The sequence below is a fragment of the Balaenoptera physalus genome (genome assembly GCF_965194825.1).
Source record: "Balaenoptera physalus genome assembly, contig: SUPER_6_unloc_2, whole genome shotgun sequence".
In the NCBI taxonomy this organism is placed as follows: Eukaryota; Metazoa; Chordata; class Mammalia; order Artiodactyla; family Balaenopteridae; genus Balaenoptera; species Balaenoptera physalus.
The window spans coordinates 88,505-109,183 of record NW_028126536.1 but is presented as its reverse complement, the minus strand read 5'-3'; the positions used below and the strand labels follow the sequence as shown (position 1 = coordinate 109,183).

The 20,679-nt window shown below is 42.8% G+C and overlaps 1 protein-coding gene and 1 pseudogene across 2 annotated transcripts in view; one reads left to right on the top strand and one right to left on the bottom strand.

The window, feature by feature from the left end:
* LOC309663522 (uncharacterized protein) overlaps nt 1–20,679 on the top strand; it is a gene marked incomplete at its 3' end in the record, with an annotated part of 111,375 nt that overhangs the window by 14,902 nt on the left and 75,794 nt on the right. The gene's annotated exons all lie outside the window — the stretch shown is intronic.
* Nucleotides 945–20,244, bottom strand: LOC309663519 (histone deacetylase complex subunit SAP25-like; annotated as a pseudogene). Its single transcript has 4 exons — nt 20,146–20,244; nt 17,641–17,792; nt 14,219–14,363; nt 945–1,506 (listed from the first exon to the last, which is right to left on the bottom strand). The product of its transcript is annotated as a histone deacetylase complex subunit SAP25-like (transcript).

Below are 20,679 nucleotides of genomic sequence, written 5' to 3'. Positions count from 1 at the left end.
GATCGTTCTATGATGCCACACAGTTCACTCGGAGCAGAACCTCACGTGTGCTTAGCTCTACAGAAGTATTGGCTGTTGTTGTTTAGATGCGCGAGGCACAGAGTGAGTGCTGGTGCTGAAGATCTTGGGACAGAAAAATGAGTAGCGTACACCCCTCGATCCTTCCCAGGCTGGTCTAAGAGCAGTTAAAGGGAATTTCAACAACCTGATTTTAAAGTGGGCCAAAGACCTCAACTGACACCACACCAAAGAAAATATACAGATGGCAAATAAGCGTATGAAAAGATGCTTCACATCACATGTCATCAGGGAAATGCAAATTAAAGCAACAAGATAGCACCACACACCCATTAGAATGGCCATAACCCGGAACACCGACAGCACCAAATGGTGCCGAGGGTGTGCAGCAACAGGGACTCTCCTTCCTTGCTGCTGGGGGTGCAAAATGGGACCCTCACTTTGGAAGGCAAGCAGTTTCTTACAGAACAAAACTACCCTTACTCCTTGGTGTTTCTTCAAATGAGATGAAAACTTACGTACACAATGAAACTTGCACTTAGATGTATACAGCAGCTTTATCCATAATTGCCAAAACCTGGAAGCAACCAAGATGTCGTTCAGTAAGTGAATGGATAAATAAACTGAGGTACATCCGGATTATGGAATATTACTCAGCACTAAACAGAAATGAGCTCTCAAGCCGTGAAAAGACATGGAGGAACCTAAAATGCATATCACTGTGTGAAAGAGGCCCATCTGCAAAGGCTGCACACTGTATGATTCCAACTGTATGTCATTCTGGAAAAAGCAAAACTATGGACACAGTAAAAAGATCAGTGGTTGCCAGGGGTTGGGGCTGGGGGCTGGGTAGGAATGAATAGGTGGAGCCCAGAGGAGTTTTTCAGGATTTTTTTTTTTTGCGGGGGGGAGCCAACATTGTTTTCTTGTCAACAGAACCTGCCTGGGGAAGTAGGGGGCCCACTCTGCCCCCAGAGGGGCTATGGACCTTGGTTGTCTGCGGCCCGTGGGGGAGATGGGTCCACCCAGTGAGAACAGCTCTGGCCACCACCGGCACCTGGGTGGTCAGAGGCAGGGTCTGGGGGGCCAGCAGGGGGCATGGGAGCCCCCCGGGGACCTGGGTCTTGGCTCCCCCTGGCTCATCTGCAGGAAGCCAGTGAGGGCGATCAGCTCAGGCCCACTGAGCCAGGTGGTGGAACAGCCAGAGGATGCAGTGGGGAGGACCCAGGGGGACATGCCTGGGGGTGGGGCCAGCAGCTTCAGAGAGCCCATCACCTGCTGAGGGGCCTGAGACAGGTACAGGGGAACGCACTGCCCACAGGGCAGCAGAGGGTCAGAAAGGAAGACATCTTCACAGCACATCACTGGGAACCCTGCATCCCTGGGCGGCTGCTCTCCACTCTAATGTCCAGCTAGACTGGCCCTGAGGCCTCTGCCTGAGGCTGCTTCGTACAGAGGCCAGAATGAGGGATGGCACAAGGTATGATACTATAGTTATGGACATGTCATTATACATTTGCCCAAGCCCATAGGATATACAGCCAAGGGTGAACTCTAATGTAAACTATAGATTCTGGATGATAATGATGTTTCAGTGTAGGTTCATCAGTTGTAACAGATGTGCCGCTGATTGGGATGTTGATAATGGGGGAGGCTTATGTGTATGGGGGCACAGGGGGTGTACGGGAATCTCTGTGCCTTTCTTTTAATTTTGCTGTGAACCTAAACTGCTCTAAAAAATAAAAACTTTTTTAAAATAAATGTTTTAAAATTTAATTTTTTAATTTAAAAAACCCTTTGAAGTTTCTCAGAAAGTGCTTAGTTCTAGGTAGTGAATGAAATTCAGATCTCTCATATGCTCTTGTCACTTAAAGATTTTCTGTTCCCGTATGACGCATGGGAACAGCTTAAGTAGACTTTTTAAATTGAAATTTGAAATCCAGGATAGGTATTGTGTAAGTAGAAAAGGCCATTGAATTCTAGGTCATCTATTCTATTAGGAAAACATAGCTGACTTCCCAGATGCTGGGTGCTTATAATTCTGCAGATAACACATTTTTCTTGAAATTGACTTTTTTTTTTTTTTTTTGCAAAGCAAGGTCTTTTCTTGGGGTTATTGTGCTTTCTCTTGTATCCCATTTAATTCATCATGTTTTCTCAAGTGACCTCTCATTAAAACATGCTGTTTTTTTAAGTCCGTATTAAAATAACCCAGAATCATGATGAATGGACTAGAATATCATATAAGTCAGGGTATAATGGACTTTGAGGTGCTCTGTATTAGTTTGATTAATTATTCTGTACTCTCTAATGAATAGCATAAATTAGCACAATGAAGAAGCATGTATCACAAGAAAACCATGTGACAAAAATCTGACTTAGTAAAGTCAATTAGAATGGGAAAACCATGTATCTCTAGTAATTCTTTTTTTCCTGCTTAGGTTTTCTCCACTACAAATGAAAGTCAACTAAACTACATTCTGAGCCTTCCAGCCTATATGTGTGTATCAAGGTGGTAGATTTTGCTTTAGTATTAAAATAAGTCCTTCTAGGATTTATTGAGTGTATTCCAAAACGGGTTACTAAACTCTTGTGTAGGAATGCAAGTAGTTTTCATTTATAGGGCACTGTATGTTTTTTCAAGTAACATTCGTTCAATGGTTGTAGTGATAATAGCAATAGAATCCAGTTCATGTATCCAGTTCATGTTATCTGGCAACACATTGTCTCTGGTTACTATTAATGCTTCTGAGTAATTAGCTCGATAATTTAAAATTAATCCTTAGCCTCTGCCGGTCAACATGCCAGAAACCAGGCCGTAATGAGTCTCTCGGGAACTGCTTATTACGAACCACGGATCACCCCTGTCAAGTTTCACAGCTGCCAAGCATCTATTTTGAAAAATAATAGGGGACTTGAGAGTGCCTTTAAAGACTGCTGCGATTTTTCTCCTCACCGTCGTCCCAATCAATACATAGCATCTTCCTTGAGTTGTTTATTTTATGAAGATACCCAGAGACTGAGGTGAGGCCGAGACACGGTGGAGGCCAGCGTGGCCTGGACCTGCTGGGGATCATTGCCCTGGGTGACTCATGCTTCCCGAGGTAGTGTCGGCCTTCAGGCTCAGAAGCAGAAACGGACTTGAGTTGGTGGAAAATTACGCGTGCGCGCGCGCGCGCACACACACACACACACACACACACACACACATATATATATATATATATATATCCAAAGATGAATTTATTACTTGATAAAGAGGATTGTATGTCTCAGTACCCAGGATGCTATGAGATAGCTGAAGAGCTGGATGAAGTACTCAGGACTCTACGTGGCAACATGGAGAGAGAGAAGGAAGCAACACTTGGAGTGGGATTCCATGAAGTCCTGTGTAGCGGAGTACGACCAACGGTCCTTCTCCCTCTGCAGCTGGTTCTCCAGCTTCAGCAAGCCTCGGAATCATTGGGTAGCCTTGTTTAACACAGCTCGCTGCACCCCAGCCTCAGAGCTTTTGATTCTGTGGGTCTCGGGTCAGACTCGAGATGTGCATATCTGACAAGCTTCCAGCTGAGGCTGACGTTACTGGTCCCGGGGCCCCACTTTGAGAACCACTGATGTAGGGTTATTTATGCTCTGGGGCTTCTCTCTAGGGTCCTTCTCTGCTTGGTAAGTTGTGCCACGTTCTAGCATGGAAACTTTACGTTCTCTGTCCCCTGACCTCAACACTCCTCTTCTGACCAACCTTCCTTCGTTCAAAGTTACATAACATTTATTAAGATTTAGCTTATTAAGTAGGAGTCAGTGGTGGCTTCCTCAGCAGGAATGCCACTGAGGGCACAGTTTCAAAACAGTCACTTATCTAGGGAGAGGGTTGGAGTCTCCGCTGGCCGTCATCTCTTTTGAAACATGGGTCACGGCTCCAATCTGTTGATGGGGGAAGAAGCCCATCACTGCTTCCTCTGACCATATGTGTTCAGGAAATCTAGGTGTAGGGGGAAGACGCCTTAACAGAGACCTCAGAGAGCAAAAGTCATTAGCGGTCAAGGTTTGTTATGAAATGAATTCAAGAACATGACGTTGGGGGTCTGGACACAGGGTAGAAAGAGCACCATAAGAATGGACTGGTTCCCCTTGGGGGAGGGCACATGCTGGGCATGGCCACATCATCTCCCTGTGACTGTGTGGTTGCTTATTTAAGAGGGCTGTTTTCACCACAGACTGGACTGCTTGATCCTAAAGAGTCTACTTTATGGTTAACAAGTGTCTCCTTATGATGCAAGCATATGCCTTAAGTACTTTATGTAAAACACGAGGGACCCGTCATCGTTGGCGAGATGGAGAGAAGATGGGACGTACAGAGACGCTGTGCTCTGACAGATGCCGGGAGGTGGCAGGGAGGTCAAAGTGAGGGAATAAACCCCGACGGTGATTTTTTGAAGGAAGTGGAAAAACTGCATGAAAATATTAAGGCAGATTCTCAGTTGGGGTGGAGGTTGGGGTTTGGTTGAAACAACATAGCATTTCTTCCATGGCTTTGATTTAGTTTAGTCACTGTTATGGGATGAACTGTGTCCCCCACCCCCAAATCCATATGCTGATGTCCTAACCCCCAGGACCTCAGAAAATGAGCTTACGTGGAAATAGAGTTGTTGGAGATAGAATTGGTTAAGATGAGGTCATACTTGAGTAGGATGAGCCCCTAATTCGATATGACTGGTGTCCTTATTAAAAGGGCAAATTTGGACACAGACACGCATAGATGTGAGGACACAGGTAGAAAACTATGTGATGATTGGATTTGCAAGGAGAACGGGCAGCTGATGCTTAAAAGGCCCGCACTCCCTGATGGCTTTCGGGTGGGGGTGTTTAAAGGCATCATTTGGGGTGAGGGTTGCAGGGTACATGCCTTTCTTCTGATTGGTTGGCGGTGAGGTAACAGGAATCTTAATCATCAACCTCTGGTTCCAACCAGACTGGGTCTTGTGCTCCGTATGTAGTCACCATTCTCCACCCGGGTGGGAGCCTTAGTTTCTGAAGAACAGCTCAAAGATACGTGTCAGATGGTTATGTATGTTCCTTGAGGAGCAACTAGGACTCTGTTTTATGCTGAACTATTGTTTAAGCTATCATTACTTTTTTTGCTTAACTGCTTTTCCTATGTTTCTGCATTCCCTCACTTCCCTAATTAGTAACTACTTCAGTCTGCTCTTTAGAACTTAGGGAAGGCCTGGAAGACTAAAGCCTTTTTCTGTAAACAAGAAACAGGGTACATGGAGGGGCTTTTGTACCAGGGAGGACCCTGCAGGGTCCTGCTCAGTTTCAGTCCCCCCTTTTCTTTGCTACTCCTCGGCCCTGATGGGAACAGGGACAGGACAAGCAAGGGAATAAAGTTTTGGATAGAGAGGTTAATTTTATGCTTGGCAGGAGAACTCGGTCTTAGGGGGACTCCGTTTGACCATAAAGCAAGGAACGTCTAAAAGTTAAGAGAAGGGCATGGACCAGATCCTCCCCTAGGACCTTCAGAGAGGGTTTGGCCCTGCTGACACTTTGATCTCAGACCTCTAGCCTCCAGAGCTGTGAGATAATATGTTTCTGTTGTTGAAACCATCTAGTTTGTGGTACTTTATTACAGCAGCACTAGGAAGCTTATTGTCACTGTGTTTCATTTTGCGTTTTAAATACTATTAGGAATAGTGTGATACTGTGATTTATAAGAATATATGTTTGGTTGTTCAGGTGACCAGAATATTTCTCATATTATGTATTTGGTCTTCACCCACTGGTTCCTGACTCCCAACTCTTAAAATCCTTGCAATTTCCTGTAATAAGAGTGATGAAGGTATCTTTTGTTATGTCAGTGAGAATGGGGTGACTTTTGGAGAGCTCCTGGGTAATCTAAAGAAGGGGGTTGGTTGCCGCCCGCTTCAGACATCCTGGGAGGGGAGGTGGGCTGGAGGTTGGATCAATCACCAATGGCCCATGATTTAATCATACCTATGTAATAAGCCCTCTGTAAGAACTCAGAAGGATGGGATTCAGAGAGGTTTTGGGTCGGTGACCACGTGGAGGTGCTGGGAGAGTGTTGAGCTTGGAGAGAGCACGGAAGCTCCGTGCCCCTTCCCCATGCCTTGCCCTGTGCGTCATTTCCATTTGGCTGTTCCTGAGTTATATCCTTTTATAATAAAGCAGTAATCTAGGAAGTAAAATGTTCCTCTGGATTCTGTGGGCCGCTCTAGCAAATTAATCAAACCCAAGGAGGGGTCATGGGAACCTCTGTTTATAGCCAGTTGGTCACAAGTATAGGTGACAACTTGGACTTGCAACTGGTGTTTAAAGCCAAGGAGGGATTGTTGGAACCTCCAATCTGTAGTTTGTTGGTCAGAAGCTCAGGTGATAGCCTGGGCTTGCTGTCGGCATCTGAAGGCGGAGGGCAGTCTAGTGGGACAGAGCCCTCATCCCGTGGGATCTGGCGCTGTCTCAGGATAGATAGTGTCCTAATTGAATCACCCTGTTGATGTGCAAGACTTGCTTAGGGAGGGAAACCACCCTCCCCCTCGCAACACACATGTTGGAATTGGGTCCAGGAACCCCAAAGAAATAGTATTTGTTGTTATTAGATTTTTAATGTTCCCCCAAATGGGGTTATGAGTTATGAATTTAATTTAGTGCAGCTCTGCATTAAAGTACTGGTCTGATCTATGCTTTGCATGGACCTTGTGCCTTTGCGGAGACTCCAGGCAACCAAATGATATAGAAGTTCATAAGACTGACCTTGTTCCTAAGCAGTTGAAAGTCATTTTCTTTATCATTAAATCAAAACTTATTGAGTGCTCTTAGAATTCTGACTTCTCCACAGTTAATCAATCACATGAGCCAGGCAGGACTCTAGAACTCTCTGTGAATTTCTAAGTTATTAAGAGTCGCTCCTTGTGTGAAAAGCACTCCTATCGATGGATTTGCATCTTGCCATAGACAGCAGCCTTGACTTTAGATGATCCCAGGGGTCTTCATAAACATCTCTGTGACAATCTTTATAAAAACACTCTTCTTCGCATTTTAGCAGAGAAGAAATGAATTTTTCCGAAAGCTCACAGTTTATGACGGGGAAGTGGCCTGGGGTTCTAAGTAGGGTCTTCTGACTCCACATGAGGTGTGCTTTCTATTAAAATATTTTGATTTGAATCAACAATGTGTTACATATTTTTAGACTTCCTGGGCTCCACTGTCTGCATCTCTAGAGAGAGGGCATTGGTCTTGAATCTCCCTTAACTGTCCCAATTCTCATGATCTAGAATTTTCCTCAGAACCTGGTGTTGCCAGTACTGCTGATGGCTTTCATGTGTTACTCAAATCCATGATAACGAGTGACCCAAGTGGCGAGACAGTCCTAGGCATGGTCATTCTGAGGTTTAGTGCCATCACTGGACACTTATATCCTCCCTCCCCACCCATTCTGCACTTTCCCTTCTCCTCAGACACTGGTGGGCATTTCTCAAAAAGTTCCCCATTTCATGTTCACTTCCAAGATGCAGGTTGTCTGCATCATTATCTTGGTCCCGCCCTTGAGTTTCGTGGGGTTGAGGAACATCTCTGTGGTCTTCCCTCTTAGGACTCAGACTGGATGGACCCTGTGTTGTGTCTTTCTCATGTGGTTTTGGCCTTTCTTTGTAGGCATTGTAGATGTTTTGGGGAGTTATTAGAGGCGTTAGTTAATTAGAGGATAAAATATTAGCAGGCAGAAGGTCTGAAAGTTAATAACTTCTCACCCCTTTGCTCTTTAATGGTTTTGAGAGGTTTAGGTAGGAATTCAGGGATGGAAAAGTCGATGAGACAGGGTAACATGTTACTGGGACACTCTAACCTCTTTCCTTTGGAAAGTTCCTTGTATTGTAAGACAATGGCATGTCATTAATGACTTACATGTGTCTTGTTTTCAGCAGGAAGATGGATTAAATGACCCTCAAAGGTCTTCTCTGATTTGTAATCATATGGTAGCATCTGAGTCAGAATTCTACAGTTTACAAACATTTTGAGTGGGTATTTGCAATCATGTTTTGGGTCCCTTTCCTTGTCCTGGTTGTACTTAGACAACAGGCTTGGTCCTAGTCGAATAGATCTTATACTTTCACAGAGAGGGACTGACAGAAATACCCACTGATGCAAATGCTTTGCACAGAAGGTGACTGTTAGTAATGTTGAAGGAGGTCTCAGAGAGCTCTGGGATCCCACATGGCTCATGTGATGAATGGTGGAGAGCCCTCAATAAGTTTTGATATAATAAATTGGTTTTCAATTGCTTATGAATAAGAGCAGCTTTTGTATACTCCCCTTCCCAGGTAGGATAAGATTGAATCCCTCTGTAGCTCAGAGATCTTGTGAGGTCATTGTTTTAGTGGCTGACTACATCCCTTTAGATTCTGCTAAAATTTCTCCTAATTTTCTGTTTTGTTCACGTATAAAACATCCCACAGTAAAAACACAACAGCAACAAGAGTGACAACAATTAAGGAAAGAAAAGACCTAAGAAGACTCCTAAACATTACTAGTCATTTAACATTGCCTAAGTATACTTTAGTGAGTTGTAAATATGTACCTCATCACTGTCTATCCAGAGAATGATAGTAAAAGATGTAATTAAGAGTTGTGTAAACTTATGTTTTTAAATTACTGTTCCACATTGCTCTTGCATTTTTTTCTCCTTTGACAATGGTTTGAACTCTTCACAGGAACTTTGATGTGTCTTTTAAACAATATTTCCACTGTTCCTTTCAATTGTTTGGTACACAGCCTCACACGAAAGTTGCTTTCAAAAGTGCAGATTAACATAGCTGCCAATAACAAGTGGAAACGTATCGGAAAAACAATGTTCTTTGGTGAATGTGCTCAAGAGACCACAATTCTCTTAGTTTCAGGAAAAATGTATTAACCTGCAGTGAAATTGTGATGGCTCCTAAACTAGCTTGGTTGATTGAGGAGGATCTTGTTGGGACTTGAAGAGATGTGTCCTTGGGCTAAAACGCTGACCCCCTCACCAGCCTTTTCGTAGGAACCCACTTTCCTCTTCTGCACTGGAGGGGCTACACTTCCGTGCTGCTCTTACACCTTCCCACCATGGGGTTCATTTCTTCAACACCCTCATCTTTTTTGAGAAATATGCCTCATATCTGCTTGCCTTTGTGGAGACCTAGCTTCTTCCAGAAGCCCTTCCATTGGAGAAAGCGCATTCCCTCCCGCATTCCCCATAGACGTGATGTCTATGGCAAGATGCATACTTTTCTCGGGTTGTGTTATTCATGCAGCATATTCTGAGATTTTGAGATCTGAGCTCAGAACGTTCCTGGGTGGTGTTCTTAGGATCAGCCCTGGAGGGGAAGTGGACGGAGCCTGGAGTGGGAGGAGGAGTCGGGCTGCGGGCAGGAGCAACTGCAGCCACCGTGGGTCTCATCACACGCTCTGGAGCTTAGGGTGCCTTGAAAGTTACCCTGAATGGGACAAGGTTGGTCCTTTGTTCCCCAGCATCAACCAGGCATTGGATATGGGCATCTCCCTGAAGAAACATGGCCTTGGGTCGGCTCTTTTCAACCAAGTACAACTTCTGGGCGGGGAGAGAGGGAGTTTAGCTGTGAGCTGTCAGCTCTCAACACTCTCAAGAGCCAGGAATGTGTTCATTTCAGTCACATGGTTGGGATGTGGGGACATCTTTGTGGTCCATGGCAGTATTACCCACAGACAATTACTCTTATTTTGTAGAACAGAATTCTACAGTTCCAACCATTGGCACCCCTTGGCCCTCTCACCCACCAGAACTCTTCTGTCTTACGCTTTTTAAACTCCACTTTTCCATGCTGAGCACAAACACCTACCATTTTAGTGCTTTTATTTCCTTTGCACAAGTGCTCTGTCTCGTTCACCGCAAGACCTTCATTCCGTAATCCCTCAAAGTTCAGATAGTCTATTGGCCTAGTGTTTACCACATGTGCCACATTGTAAGGAACGTTCAGGGCATCTGTTAATCTACAGGTTCCAGGGTCATGTCTAGGTCTACTGAGTCAGTCCCTGAGAACCTTTATGTTTAACACATTTCCCAGGTGATTCTTGAACCAGGGAAGTTTGAAAGTACTGTTACATTGACGCTTCTTGTAATTTCCTGCTGAGTCCTGTCTAGGACCCGTGATGCATCATTTTAATCTTTTTTTTTTTTTTTTTTCCCCCCAGTAGTTTCATTTTCTTGCCCTTTGGCTACTCTCTAGCTATAAAATTCTAACTCTAAATCTGTCAGGCTCTAATAGCTGCCTACTTGGATGTCAGTTCAGTGCTGGGTACTGCCAGAGAAGGTCACACACCTGTATGGAGTGGTGTGACTGTAAATGCATAGTCTCAGCCGCAGGTAAACATGTGAACTGTCCGTCCATCCTCCGAGTGTACCTCGGGTCAACTCCAACTCTCATCTTCCTTCAGCAACGAGTGCACTTTTCACTTCTCTCCTTAAATTCCCTCCCCCATTACACTCACGTCTTGTGGAAAATTTCCTCAGTTCTGGTCTCATTGGGAAAAATGAAGGGCACGGGAAGCTCCTGCCTCCCAACTTCCCGTCAGGACAGATTCTGTACTCACATTCCATGTAGACAGCATCGGAACTGACACTGGGTTTACCTTCGGTGTTTGTGGTATGGGCAGACCTGCCTGCATCCGCAGATCATACCCTGCTCCTTATCAGCACAGGCCCACTTTCTAGAAAATACTTACCAGTTTAGTAAATCCCTCACTAATTATTTCCCGACTGCAGATTAGGGAAAGCGGGAATAGTCCCCAAAAGAGTAACTATGAAGATACGTCAGTATGGAGGAGAAAGGGATTTGTGGAGAGCTGACATACATCTGTATACAGGATTTCATGGGATCTAAGAAGCCATGGGCAGAACATCCATTTTTACATAACCCTAAGATTTTTAAAAGTGATAGTAAAAAAAAAAAAAAAAAGTGATCGTAAATAATGACAGACGGTTTAATGATGGTCATTTATGAAGCATCATTTGGCCTCACTAATATCTTGTTGCTTTGTTAACAGCTTTCATCTGGTCCAGGAGATTTGGTGATTTCTTCTGCCTTCATTTGCATTTTTGCATGAGATTGTGAATCCTTTTGTTCATGTATTAGTAAGAATGTGTAGCACAGATTCATCTACTTGTGACATACTCCTTCTTTAAATCCTATAAAGTATTAGTTATTAGTTACAAGAAAATATGAAAATGTGCAAGTTCAGTCTTTCCACCAATGAATATTTGCTGCACCTCTTTAGTCTTTGCATTTCTGAGCACAGAATAATTTTTCCTTTCAATGTCAAATCTTAGTCTAATTATTTCAATCACATTTTTTAAAATTAATTTTTATTGGAGCATAGTTGATTTACAATGTTGTGTTAGTTTCTGCAGTACAGCAAAGTGAATCAGTTATACATGTGCATATATCCACTCTTTTTTAGATTCTTTTCCCATATAGATCATTACAGAGTATTGAGTAGAGTTCCCTGTGCTATACGGTAGGTTCTTAGTAGTTATCTATTTTACATATAGCTGTGTGTATATGTCAATCCTAATCTCCCAATTTATCCCTCTCCCCTTCTTTCCACCTTGGTAACCGTAAGTTTGTTTTCTACATCTGTGACTCTATTTCTGTTTTATAAATAAGCTCACTTGTACCATTATTTTAGATTCCATGTATAAGCGATATCATATGGTAATTTGTCTTTCTCTGTCTGACTTCACTCAGTATGACAATCCCTAGGTCCATCCATGTCACTGCAAATGGCATTATTTAGTTCTTTGTTATGGCTGAGTAATATTCCACTGTATGCATGTACCACATCTTCTTTATCCATTCATCTGTCAATGGACATTTAGCTTGCTTCCATGTCTTGGCTATTGTAAATAGCGCTGCAGTGAACATTGGGGTGCATGCATCTTTTCAAATTATGGTTTTCTCTGGATATATGCCCAGGAGTGGGATTGCTGGATCATATGGTAGCTCTAATTTTAGTTTTGTAAGGAACCTTCATACTCTTCTCCATAGTGGCTGCACCAATTTACATTCCCACCAACAGTGTAGAAGGGTTCCCTTTTCTCCACACCCTCTCCAGCATTTACTGTTTGTAGATTTTTTGATGACTGGTGTGACGTGATACCTCACTGTAGTTTTGATTTGCATTTCTCTAATAATTTGTGACGATGAGCACATTTTCACGTGCTTTTTAGCCATCTGTATTTCTTCTTTGGAGAAATGTCTATTTAGCTCTTCTGTCCATTTTTGGATTGGGTTGTTTGTTTTTTTGATATGAGCTGCATGAGCTGTTTGTGTATTTTGGAGATTAGTCCCTTGTCAGTTGCTTCATTTGCAAATATTTTCTCCCATTCTGAGGGTTGTTTATGGTTTCCTTTGCTGTGCAAAAGCTTTTAAGTTTAATGAGGTCCCATTTGTTTATTTTTGTTTTTATTTCCATTACTCTAGGAGGTGGATCAAAAAAGATCTTGACGCAATTTATGTCAGAGAGTGTTGTACCTATGTTTCCCTCTAAGAGTTTTATAGTATCTGGTCTTACACGTAGGTCTTTAATCCATTTTGAGTTTATTTTTGTGTATGGTGTTAGAGAATGTTCTAATTTCATTCTTTTTCATGTAGCTGTCCAGTTTTCCCAGCACCACTTATAGAAGAGGCTGTCTTTTCTCCATTGTATATTCTTTCCTCCTTTATCAAAAATAAAGTGACCATATGTGTGTGGGTTTATCTCTGGGCTTTCTATCCTGTTCCATTGATCTATATTTCTGTTCTTGTGCCAGTACCATACTGTCTTGATCACTATAGCTTTGTAGTATAGTCTGAAGCGAGAGAGCCTAATTCCTCCAGCTCCGTTTTTCTTTCTCAAGATTGCTGTGGCTATTCAGGGCCTTTTGTGTTTCCATACAAATTGTAAAATTTTTTTGTTCTAATTCTGTGAAAAATGCCTTTGGTAATTTGATAGGTATTGCATTGAATCTGTAGATTGCTTTGGGTAGTAGAGTCCTTTTGACAGTTTTGATTCTTCCAGTCCAAGAACATGGTATATCTCTTCATCTGTTTGTGTCAGCTTTGATTTGTTTAATCAGTATCTTATAGTTTTCTGAGTACAGGTCTTTTGGCTCCTTAGGTAGGTTTATTCCTAGGTATTTTATTCTTTTTGATGCGATGGTAAATGGGATTGTTTCCTTAATTTCTCTTTCTGATCTTTTGAATCACACTTTAAGTAGTAATTAAACCCAACATGTGTAGAACCAACAAGGTACACAGCTCAGTGTAAATGGTGATAGCGTGCACAACTGTGACCACCAAGTTCACATGTGTGGAGTGTTGACCTCTATGTCATGACTGCCACCTGGCCAACAGTGATGGTGCACGTTCATCACAGTTGGGGTAAGAAGCACCCCGACTTCAGAAACAATCAGATTTTACGTCTTCATGGTGTGTTATCTCAGGACTTTTCCTAAGGTTGTTGAAAGGGTACGTTCTAGGTCCAAACAAGTGGATCCTGGTTATTAATCATGTTCCCAGAACTCATTGCCTCCTCGTGTCCACCAAACTTTCTTTCTGTGCTTTGTCTCTAATTACTGTGGACTGCCCGTGTAGCTGGGATACTTAGATTTTAGTGGGAACCCCATATCCAAAGTTGGATGGGCTGGCCCGGCTGCCATGGAGACCGAGCTGAAGCTACATAACTGAGCATAGCCTCCTAGTGTCAGAAAGTGCCACCTCTTCATTCAGACACCCACCAAAGGGACTGCTGAGAGGCAGCCCATTGGCAGCTGATGGCAGTCCTCATGCCAGTGGCTTTAGTGTGTCTGGGTTATGATAATCTTAAAGAGTGCAGAAGATTTGCCTTCGCCTCTTGATGACAAAAGCAAAATGTGCTTTTATATTAAATTTTAGAGAGGTTTTAACATCTCATGTTTATGCCCAAGGACTTAATATGCCACTTACCTCAGACTTTTGGGACCTCTTCTATCTTTCTTGCCTGTTTCATCCACTTCCTCCCCTACGGCTCCTTCTCTTCTTCCCAGTCTTGTCTTTCTCACCATCACTGAGACCCACACAAATGATCAAAACTAAAGTCAGGGACCCTTCAAAGTAAGGGTTGGAAACAGAAGTGGGTGTGGCCGACTCAAGCCACCTACCTTGGAGATAACCCTTCCAGCACTTCGAAGCAGATGGTCATTCCTACATGATGAACCCTTGTACCTCTGCCCTGCCAGCCTGGGCACTTTATTCCATAGGTGTTTACTTTCTAGACAAGCAGCTATGGCGACTGGGGAGAGGTTCCTGGAATTGGGAGAATCCACACAATTTACAAGCGAAGTAAAAACTTGAGAGTGATGTCTGAGCATGCCTGCCTTTATAAGCTGCATTCATCGACCCTGTTTCTTGTCCCTGCTATGAAGCAGAGGCTGGGAAGAGAATGAAGTTTATACCAAAATTTCTTTATTTTTTAGGTTTCCCAGGAACAATGCTGTAGTTGTTTAGTTTATATAGCTACTCTATTGCTCATGCTTCCCTTACTTTGTAATACGAGTCATTTACTAAATTTTAGTTATTACATTTAATGCTCCCTCTAAGGCTACCTAAGATTGGATTTCTTTCGGCACAAGTCATTTATTCAGTCTTGAAATCTTCCAGGGCTTTATGTGATTTTTGTGGAGAATGCACAATGTACCAGAATTTCCTCCTGAAAATATAAATTTTATTACCAAACATGGTTCAGTGAATACATATCCAAAATCATATCTGTGGCAAGAATGAATTCAGAGCTAGCACATCCTCTTGGAGGAGATTACAGTTGGAAGACTACTGCCTGAGGTGTGCTAACAGAAGCTAGTATCTCCGATTCTATGGTGGGTCCCAGCATTCTGCCAGAGACAGTAAGTAGTAAAAGTTGCGTCCTCATTTAGTGCTCTCCCACAGACAGAATTTGTAAGCATATTCCTTATTAAAATTCACAGTAAAGTGTTAAAGAAAGTAATGTTTTCCCATATGGCATCGTCGAGCCCTTGCTGTTCTATACATTTTTCTTTAGATGACTTTATTTACATCTATAAAAAGATAATTAGCATGATTATTTCTTAAATAATTTGTACTTGATTCTGAATACAAGTTTTTGTTCAGATTTTCATATTCTCAGGCCGAATCTCTTGGACATTTACTCTACAGGAAACAAAATAATGAAGCCATTTCTTAAAAGCTCCACCCAGAGAAGATGAAAAATTTGTTCAGCTCCATCTATTTATTTCCTTCTTTTCAGTTCCTCATGATCTAATGATTAAGTTTAAATTTATTTGTATGACTCCCTATTCCATTCATTTATTTACTCAGTCAATATTCATTAAGATCATGAGGGAGCCAGTGGTGAGGGGGAGATACAGACACATTCTGTCTTTAAGGAGGTCATAGGCAGGGGTGGGGTGGGGAGTGGTGGTGATGATCACTAAGGACAAACAACACGAATATGTTTATACTTGGCAACTGTGTAGAGTGCCTCGGAAGAGAAGCACAGGGAGGCACAGAGCATATGCAACAGGGGAGCTGTTGTAGTCAGGGAGTGGGGGTCAGGGAAGGCTTCCTGAAAGAAGTGGCACTTGCAGTGACCTGAAGGGTGCATGGGAGTCGACTTGGGGAGGGGACAAGTTCTGGGTGGGAGGACAGCACTTACAGAGGTTCTCATTCCTGGATAAGCTTGCCAGGTGTGAAGAAGTGAAGTAAAGAATGTGGCCGGGCCCTGCATTCCAGTGGTGGGGGCCAGAGGGCAGGGCTGGGTGTCTGGAGAGGTATATTTGTATGGTTAAATACTGTTTTCCTATAGAATTCATTTCACTGTGAGAGATTTGTAGAATCCAGAGGGAAATTTTTCAGGGGGAGTGGTTAATGAAAAGGCTGTTTATTTACTGAGGACGATCTGTAACATTTGAAGGAACTCCTACTCTAAACAACAAATGTAAACACAGAGCTTTTTTTCCCTTTTCAGTAGACTTTGTTTTAGAGCTGTTTTATGTTCACAGCAAAATTGAGCAGAAAATACAAAGAGTTCCTATGTACCCTCTGACCCTGTACATGCACAGCCTCTCCTGCTATCACCCTCCCTCCCTAGTGGTGCATTTGCTACATGGATGAACCTTCATCGACATGTCGTCATCACCCCAAGTCCATAGTTTACATCAGGGTTCGCTCTCGTACATTGTATGGGTTTGGACAAATGTATAATGTATCCACCATTACAGTATCATACGGAGTGGGTTCAGTGCCCTAAAAGTCCTCTCGTGCTCTGCCTATTCATCCCTCCCTCCCCTCAACCTCTGACAACCACTGATCCATTTACTGTCTCCATAGTTTTGCCTTTTCTAGAATGTCATAGAGTTGGAATCGTACAATATTGTAGCCTTTTCAGATTGGCTTCTTTCACTTAGCAATATGCATTTAAGTTTCCTGAGAAATATTTTGAATGAATGTATAGTTGTGATGATCACTGGCAAAGATTCATTTTAAAAAATATTTTGAGCCATGGAAATGCTTACTCTCAGTTTGTCTCCTGAACCCCTCTTTTAGCTGCTGTTGAATATATGAGAAACTTTGTGAGTATATCGACAATACAAAGGAATAGCCTTATAACAATAAATGAAATCAACTATTTTATTTCTTAATTCCAAAGTAATAGGAAAATATTCTGGATTAAAATGAACTGCTAAATTTTAATCTATGCCTTCATTTTAAAAACCTTACATTTAACATGAAAAGAAAATCATCGATTGAGTCACAGCTAATTGCTTGTGGTTTCATAGGGTTGGTTTGTAAAGTGTAGGTCTATTGCGGGTTTTGTGGAATGGTTTCAACTCAAATGTTCTGTCCTGCTGTTGGGCAGTCACTCAGTGTTGAGTTTCCGCAACTGCACACTGCTTAGTCCTTGTGGCTGTTCCACACCATCACCTGCTTGTGCTAAAAAACAAGTGGGATCTGTTCTGATTCTCTTTTTTCTTTGCAAATGGTTGTATCTAGATAACTAGTTTTCATCTCTCTCTATCCTTCCCTCGAGGGCTGTCTTTGAGTGAAGTGTTTACTTGAAGCTTTTGAAGAATTATTTTTCTTTAAGGAAAAAATCAAAAGGCTAGAAATGGAGGGACTTTGAAAATATCATTGAAATAGTGTCTGGGTGCCGTTGATTGAACTTATATAGACTCTTTGAAAGTTGGATTGACTGGCATTCATGTTTGATCTAGTTAAACCAATAAAATACAGGATATAATCTTTATATAATTACAAAAGTCCCGCTGTCTGATCCTACCTGGAGGTTACAATGATGATTCTAGAGGCAAATGTCTTTCATGCCTAATGTACTTTGTCTCTTTATTTTGCTGGCTTTTAGCCAGAGTGAGACTTTTTTATTTTTGTTGTCAATTGGCTTTACTGGTGAAGGCTATTGTAATCCAACTAAAAACTTCCCCCAGGCGGGATGTTGAAATGTACCGGGATTCTTGTCTTTTTGCATTGCTTTCCTGCTCAAAGAGCATTCCAGGTAAGCAACGTAGGTGGATGGTGCAATGTACGTGCACACCTGGCCCAAACACAGTGGCTGGAGTTACTCAGGGGTTTATAGACATCCTTGATGCCATTAGGCAGGGTTCTTAGAAGTTCTTTGTAGAGGTAAATTGTATTGTATGGCCGATGCTGACTGATAAAGGCAAACGCATAGGGCAGCTGCAAAACCTTGACGTTGGGGGGGGGGGATTGTTTTAAGAAAAATAGGAAACCCAAAACCCAAAAAAGAAATAGGGTGGAAATGTATGTGTGTGTGTGTGTGTGTGTGTGTGTGTGTGTGTGTGTAGAAAATTTCTGCATAGAGAAAACTCCATGAATAAATTCAAAAGGCAAATGATGCACTGGAAACATTTTACAACACCTATTACAGACAAATTATTATTAAGTCTAATTGGTACTAATAGCTGCTACAATTGCTAAGAAAAGGGTAAACCATCCAAAATAGAAATGGTAAAATGCATAGACAGTTCACCGTAAAGGAAATACAAATGGCCAATCAAAGGCAATTAAAGCAATTGCCCTCTCATCACATTGGCAAACATTGGAAAATTGCTGCCACCCAGGGAAAAAAACCATGATAATTCCCCCCGTCCCACCTCCTACCCCCCAAGCCTCACTAATAAGATGGAACCGGTTAGCATAGGATGAGTGTTATACACAGGAGCTGGGAGACTGTAAGTCCAGGCTTCCTCCTCCACTCCTCAGAACACAAATAATGGCAAACAAAGTAACATCAATAATCACAGTAGCCTTTCTTTTTTTTTTTTTTTTTTTTTTACATCTAACTCTGTGCCAAATATTTTGCTAAATACTTTGCATGGATTACCTTTTTAATCTTCCCAAGCAAACTGTGACATACTATCTTCAGTAATGAAAAAAGAAATGATTATAATCACAATAATCTTCCATGCCTGCTCGCGCTGTTGCCCCGAATATTTCTTTCTAATGACAGCTTTTCATTTTATGATTAATGGGAAAGTTTGCTTAAAATGAAAATGCTTTGGTTGAGGAAATGCATTGATATTAATTCCCAATAAAATGTAGACAACAGATGGGCTTTGTGGCTTATTGGGGTATACGAGCCAATAGGACAGGGAACGCTGTGTTTCAGCATGGGGGGAGCTGCAGCAGAGTTTGCATTTGCTGGGCGGCTGAAGACAGTCTTTGCTGGATTCTTTTATTGTTGAGGTTGGACCATTTTATCTACAAAGGGAACAAAAGAATTCTAACCAAGGTGTGCCATGACCAGAGCGTTTCACAGATCTAATCCTCTATTTTCTTTTAAACCCAATGACATTTACTAAATAAAATACTTTATTTCCAATAAGTCAAAATCCACTGTAATCTGCTTTCTACCTATTCAGCCAGCTTCCTCTCCTATTGTCTGCTCCAGCCCATTCATCCGATCTGCTATTCCCTGAGCTTACAGCGTTCAGGACTGTCTGGACCAATTCTACTCTCCTTCCAAGATTATAAACCCGGAGATTCCTTCACAGCCCACTGTAAATCTCACCCTGTGTCTCACTCAGCTTTCCTCACTGGGGCACTCACAGTTGAGTTTAACCACTGGCTTCAGGATGTCCATATTTTAGTTGCCGTCTTTGACTCCCAGTTTCTTAAGTAGAAAATGGGTAAATGAAACTTGTGTCGTATATGGGATGATTATGTGGGGCTGAATATGTCCAACACCAGAGCAAGTGCCTGCTATACAGATGTGGCTAGTCATGTAATCATGATAATATTTATCGATAATAATCAGGTCAGTGGCATATTACCCCACTGGTAATATTTTTGTCAGCCACTAATTGGGGGCAGGCAGCAGTTGCCACGCCTACTTTTGCAGGCCCAGTCACCTTTGCGTGGCCTTTGATGGAGGCCACCTCTGTGAGAACCAGGAGCTGGTCCAGTTGCTAGTGTGAAACTTTGAAGCACACAGCAAACAGGAAGGCCGGTCTGCTGGACCACGCTCTAGTTGAGGAGCTAAGGCTTAGATCAAAGAAAACAGATCCTACAGCAGGAGAGGGTGTGTGTGATACATCTCTCAAGAGCAGTGCAGCAAATGCAGCAGAGGCAGACCTCCAGAGGTCCTGCCCATCTGTCCAGGAAAAGGAAGACCTGGAGGGGAAGGAGGTGGAAGCTGGTCCGAGGTCAAGGTTCCCAGAGCAAGGAGCAGGACCCTCTGACCTGACACGAGGAGGCAGAAGGTCGTCAGGATCTGGCCCTGACCTAGTCTCTTAGATTGGCGTCCATTCACTTCAGCCCTGAGTCTCTTTAGAAGGAATCTCACTGGTTCCCATCTCTGGGATGTGAGCACAGAGCACTCAAGTTGGGGCCGGGATGTTCTCTGACAGACGTGGTCCTCGGAAGTCCCAGCAGGACCCAACCCCGCATGGACCAAAGACCCTTCCGGGAAAAGACAATGAGGGCGGATGTTCTCCAAAGTGCCTGAACCCTGCTGTCAGCTTTCCTGTGATAATATACTCCTCAACGTCTGGCCCCTGCTTTTTGTTGCAGTTGTCACCCTGTTTATGACCGACAGCTCAGTCTGCCTAACCCCGCTGTGAACTTTGAGTTTGTCACCAGGCCAAGGGCTCCTTTTCTGAAACACCAATTTGCCCATAATGCCCTCTTTCTTGCACCCTTTTTACTAACACATCATTTCCAGTAATTAAACCATGTCCACTGTTTGTCCAGCTTTGGCCTCTGCCCAATCTAATTATTTCTCTGATGTCAACCCTGCCAAAGATCATACTTAACCTCAGCCCAGGCTGTTCATGTACTGCTCCAGCTTCAGCCCTTGTTTGTCGGACTGATGAACATTGATACGTAGAGAGAGATGAGGGCCCCCTGAGGATGTGCGGACCTTAAGAAGGGGATGAGTAGGTTGATACCAGATTATCTAAATTGCAGGTATGTTCAGCAATTTTGGGGAGTTAAGACTGTAAAGGAGAAAGGGCCGTATGGTGCAGAGATTTAATAGCTAAAGCCTTACTGTGGGACTGAGATCTATAGCCGAGTGATGTTTAGATAGGAGAGGAAAATTTCTAATCCTAAA